Here is a 6,000-nt window from a genome sequence, read left to right on the forward strand (position 1 = left end):
CCATCCACACACATCCAATTAAAGGCAGCAGCAGGAAGATCTAGCGACCACTTGGAAGTACCGTGACAATGACCTAAAGCACTCCAACGCCGCTTTAAAAGTGGTGGCTCTCCCCCCCCCCCCCGAAAGAATCCTGGGAACTGTAGTTTGTTAAGGTTGCTGAGAACTCCCACAGAGCTACAATCTCTAGCAAACGACAGTGAGATTTGCACCAGGAACTTCCCTGCCTCTGTATTCTTTACACCACTGAACACGTTACATCACAACGGGCCAGGGCTGGGAAGAGCATCTGCTTTGCAGGCAGGATCAACCCCTGGCAGGTAGGGCTGGGGGAAAGACCCCACCTAAAACTCTGGACAGCCACTGCCAGTCAGTGTTGGCAATATTGAGCTAGTTGGATCAAAGGTCTGACCAATAAGGCAGCTTCCTGTTTTCCTATACCACCAAGGGTGCGCTTGATAGACAACTGCATGGCACCAATCATAGCTCAGCTGAGTGTATCCCCCCCCCAAAAAAAGGAGGAAAAAAGGACATCCTTATGTTCCAGTTCATGGATTGTATCTTACGTGCTGTGATCCCTGCATTGCAGGGGGTTGCATGACCTTTGGAGTCCCTTCTCAACTCTGCAATTCTACGCGTGCTCTTAATAGTCAATAGCGTTTCCCCCCTAAAACACACACATACATTATGTGTGCAGTTACCCCTTTAAAGGGGTAGTAAATTGCCAGGTACTATTGGACTCCTATCAGCCTAGGCCATTCTGGGAGGACCATGGGAGCTGTAACCCAGTGAAATCTATAGGGCCTAGATTCCCCATCCCACACACACAAAATGCTGCCACAGTGCAAATGCACATTACACAACCTTGGATGTTTTAAAAAGAAGCAGAGCCCCTCACCCAGTAACATGTCAGAGGTTGAGGAGGGAGCCTATTGACCTTTGCGCTGTAAGACCAGAAAAACACACTAGCTTGTTGGTCATTTGTTGCCCAACTGACCAAGCCAGACCATTCCCAGCAACTAAGGTATTTCTAGGGAAAAGAAAACAAGACTCAAGCCTTGACTGGAGACTGGTAATATCTTCCAAAATCATGACACCCATTTTTCTCTTAATCAAATACACTTTGTGCATGCTCAGAGATCACTGGCTTGTAGTCTTTTTTGAAAAGAAGGATGTCAGTGATTAGAAACAGATGCAGTGGCTGTACCAGAGCCCAAATCACACTCCCCACCACCCAAAAAACTTAATATTGTAAAGCTCACAGAAACATACACACAAACAAGAGGTAGGACAATTGACCCATGACTATTAAAAGGCTTTCACGGGTGTCTGGGCGGGGGGAGTTTAAGACCTGACCTGGACTGTGAGGGCATGGGGGGGGGGCAAAGAGCTAGTGCAATGGGGCTCCCCAGACATCACTTAGGAAGTGGGGATCCCCTCGGCAGGGCAGCCAGTCTCCTATTTACCTCCTTTCCCATAAGGAGGTCGGCTCCCCACCTCCATGCACAAACATGGGCACACCGTCTTTTACAGCCCCTTCCCCATTGAGGGGCAGGCCAGGCCCCTCCCCATAGATATAATATAGGCAGGCAAGTAAAGGTTGCCCCCAATGCATAGAGACAAGCATTTTTTTGGGGGGGTCTCTTACAGTCCCCTCCTCAAGAGCAGATGGACAGACAGGGTCTCCTATTGCCCCCCTCCCCATAAGCAGGCAGGCCATCAGGCAGGTGGCAGCAGGGGAGTAATCTCCTATATTCCTTAATCTCCAAGAACAGACTGAGAGGGTGGCGGCAGCGGGGAGGGAGGTGTTTCTTACAGACCCCTCCAAGGGGTAGACAACAAGCATGGAGGAAGGTCTCCTAATAGCCCCTCTCCCCATAAGCAGGCAGGCAAGGGGGGGGGGGAGCAATCTCCTCTAGCCTGAAGATTATGTACGGATAGGTAAGAGAGGCAGGCAGACGGACCCCCCCTCCTCAAGGGCAGACGGACAGGTCTCCTACTGCCCCACCCCACCCCACATAACCGGACAGAACGATGGGTGGAGAGTGGATATCCCCTATTGCCCCCCAGACAGGCAGTCTGTCACGGGCCTCCAAGGGAGGGCAGAGAGAGAGAGCTTCTTACAACCTGCCCACCCCATAGCTGAGCAAGCCAGCCGGGTCTCCTACACGACCCTCCTCCTCATAAACGGGTGGGGTAGAGATATCTGCCCTCCAACCTCCAAGTACAGCCAGGCAAGGAGGAGGGGGGGGTCTTTCATAGACTCCCCTCCCCAAGGGGCGGGCAAAGCGAGCTTCCTATAGCCCTCCCTGCCCCATAAGCAAGGTAAGCAAGCTGGCAGGGTCTCCCATGACCCTCCTCCCCACAAGCAGTGGGGGCAAAGGGGCTCTGACCCCCCTCCCCTAGAGCACGCAAGCATTTAACGCTTCATGGGAAGTGGGGTCGCTCGGGGGCTCGTCGAGCAGGCAGCCCCGGCGGGCCCTCCCTGCCTACCTCCGGGGCCGCTGGCGCTGAGCTCCTCTCCGGCTGCAGCCGCTTCGCCCTCTCTTGGCTCCGGCCCCAGCGGAAGTGACGGCGGGAGGAGGACGAGGAGGAGGAGCGGGAGGAGCAGCCAGGGATGGGGGGGGGCAAGAAAACGCCACGCAGAAATATTACCTCGGGTTAAGAACTTTGCTTCAGGATGAGAACAGAAATCATGCTCCGGTGGCGCAGCGGCAGCGAGAGGCCCCATTAGCTAAAGTGGTGCTTCAGGTTAAGAACAGTTTCAGGTTAAGAACAGACCTCCAGAACGAATTAAGCACTTAACCCGAGGTACCACTGCAGTAGTGTTATAAGAAAAACAACCTCTTAATTCCCTTACAGGGGTGCCCAAACTTTATTCCATCAGGCATTTTAAGTTAATGTTCAGGTTTCTGGTTTTGTGGTTAATTTTTATTGTTTTATTCTCTGTGTGGTTTATCTTTATGCAAACTGCTTAGATCTGCTAATGATTAAGTAGCATAAAAATGCGATGAATGAATGAATGTGTCTGCAGCTGCTCCTTCATTCTTGTGAATGCCCCTAAAGAAGAGGAGGCTTAGCAGTGGAGAAGACTGTCCACTTTGTGTAGCTGTTTCTTGCTCTGCTCTGTTTCCCATTTCCCATTTGGGATAGAAAACTCAAGATGGTGGGCAGCTCAGCATCGCTAATGTTTTAACAGTGAGTCCATAAGTGACTGTGGAGGCCAATTCTAGATCCACACGTTCTTCTACAGTGGGGACATAGGTTTCTGGACGGGAGTTGACCACGGTGAGGGTTTGCCAAGCGTGCCTTCCTCTTAGCGGGTTTCTCCCTTGCGTCCTGAGTTCAAGCATCTTCAAAGCCCATGACACCTTTGGTAAAGGCTGTTCTCCAATTGGAGCACTTGCAGTTCAGTGTTTCCCAGCTGTCGGTGTTTATACTACATTTTTAAAGATTTGCCTTGAGAGAGTCTTTAGACCTCTTTTGTTGACCGCCAGCATTACGCTTTCCTTTTTTAATTTGGAATAGAGTAGTTGCTTTGGAAGACGATAATCAGGCATCCACACAACATGACCAGTCCAACAAAGTTGATGTTGAAGAATCATCGCTTCAACACTGGTGATATTTGCTTCTTCCAGTACACTGGCATTAGTTCGCCTGTCTTCCCAAGAGTAGCAATGGCCCGCTCCTTCCTGAATTTGTCCGATTCTCTTTTAAAGCCATCCAAGTTGGTGCCGATCACAGCCTACAGTGGGACCAAGGTTCGCAATCTAACTATGTGCACTGTCTCACTATATGGACATCATTGGCTCTGGTTACCACCTACTGTTCATCTGTCCCCCCAATTTCTGGTCCACCCGTCCTAAATGGCACCCCCAAATGCAACACACACAGTGCACCCTTCTAGGACATATCCTGAATATATCTTTTGCGAAAGGTCTTGCACCTACTGTAATGAATTTTGAACCTGTGAAAACTCACACCCAGCTAGCAAGCTGGCAACAGACCGCAGCAGGCTTTTCATAAGCCAATTCTGGACATAATGCAATTGGCAGCTTCGTCGCCATGGAAGCAATTATGAGATAAAGAGCCAAAGCGAGCAATTTCTGTGACTATTCACAGATGGACGTGTGTGTCGTAGCCACGTGTGTCCTTCCAAGTGCACATTTTGAACCCTTCAGACTGTTTCAGAGCCAGGACAATGAGCCCTTTGGAATGATACAGCAACAATGTTTGAATTTAGCTCCCTCTAGTGACAAGAGTATTTCTATACAGTCATACCTCGAGTTACAGATGCTTCAGATTGCGTTTTTTCAGGTTACGGATGCGCTGAAACCCGGAAGTACCGGAAAGGGTTACTTCCGAGTTTCGGCGGTTGCGCATGCGCAGAAGTGCTAAATCGCGTTTTGCACAGAAGCGCCGAATTGCACAGACGCGCGGGTTGCAGGTTGTGAACGCTGCGGGTTGCGAACGTGCCTCCCGCACAGATCATGTTCGCAACCCGAGCTTTCACTGTACCTAGAAGAAAAAGCACGGGGGCCCACTAGGGGGCACATCAGAAGATGCCTGACAATAACATCTCTCTGACCCACACGAGGTAATTTGGAGGCTATGATGGGGGTAATTAGCCTCCTTACCCCCCCCCCAGGATGGTGGGGGGGACTGCCCTTGCCTGCTGTGCTCTACACCACCCCTGAATTTGTGGGGGTGGGGCACTAGGCACAAAGCCCTCCTGTGGGATTCCGGCACTCCTGGACGCCGTCCCACTAGCTGCAAGAACTTCAAAAGAAACAATTCGGATGAAGCTAATTGCACATATTTCAACGAAGAAGGGGGAGTAAAGACTGCTAACAGAAGAGATCTTTGATAAAACAAGACAAGAATTAATCATGAGAAGATACGCCAAGATACGGTATGGCAAATGACTGGTGGGGGAGGGGGGGAAACTTTCCTTTCTTTCCTTATGTGATTAAACAAGAATCCCCTCCCCTCACGAGTCATAAATGTCGTTTTAAGGACTTAAGCTGTGGATTTAAGACTGTGTGGAGATAGAAGAGCGTGGAATGTACAAGAGCTCTGGAATGACGCAGTTAAAATTGCTGTCGCCATATTGGGAAGTTCTGTCGGAGGTCTTGAGTCTGGGAGGAGAAATAGAGAAATAGAGCCGCTTTTATATTGTGGGTGAAACTCCTCAGAGGGACTTAAGAGTGACAGTTTTGCGAGATAATGATGGAAAGAGCGATGTTATCTATGAAGGTGATGATATATGAAAACCATCTCGATTTGAGGATTGGAAGAACAGGAAAATTCACACAGGATTAATATTGGTGTTTATAGGCTTAAGGAGACTATCAGAAGAGATCATAAAGAAAAAAGAGAAAATATATGAATTATGAACTCTGTTTGGACTGATTTGGTCTGATTTGGACATTAACACAGTAGCAAGAAGATGATCAGAATCCCCCTTCGGATCTTGAAATATGGGTCCCCCCAACAAAATTTAAAATTCGGCTTTGTAATTCGGAACTTATGTGATGTGATTTAATTTGATTTGATTGGCCAGTTAATAAAAATTATTTTAAAAAAAAGAAGAAGAAAAAGCACGGGTGGTATATATTTTTAGTATTGTGAACTTTCCTGCAACCTTCGGATGAAGGGTAGTATACAAATTGAAGAAGAAGAAGAAGAAGAAGAGGAAGAGGAAGAGGAAGACAAGAAGACAAGATACTGGTTTGGGTTTCAAATAGATAAAACCTTTATTGATGAATTCTTAAAAGATCTGCAGCTGACTAAAACTAGTACCGTATTTTTCGCACGATTGGACGCACCGGACCATAGGACGCGCCTAGTTTTTTTGGGGGGAAATAAAGGAAAAAAATTTTCCCTTTATTTCCCCCCCAAAAGCAGGTCAGGGAAACCGAACCAGGTCGAGGAACAGCGGGATAGTGGCGCTGCGCCTCCCTGCTGTCCCCCGAGCTTGTGGGGCTGGCTGATGTCTGC

General features: G+C 48.8%; 1 protein-coding gene across 2 annotated transcripts in view; it reads right to left on the minus strand.

The window, feature by feature from the left end:
• Positions 1-2,622, minus strand: part of AP1B1 (adaptor related protein complex 1 subunit beta 1) — a 52,941-nt gene extending 50,319 nt beyond the window's left edge. For both annotated transcript variants that reach the window (XM_081174790.1, XM_081174788.1), the window contains exon 1: positions 2,494-2,622. The gene's annotated coding sequence lies outside the window, so the exon portion shown is untranslated. The remainder of the gene's footprint in view (positions 1-2,493) is intronic.
• Between the last annotated feature and the right edge of the window lie 3,378 nt (positions 2,623-6,000).

This window comes from Podarcis bocagei (genome assembly GCF_964188305.1).
Source record: "Podarcis bocagei genome assembly, chromosome: 16".
NCBI lineage: Eukaryota > Metazoa > Chordata > Lepidosauria > Squamata > Lacertidae > Podarcis > Podarcis bocagei.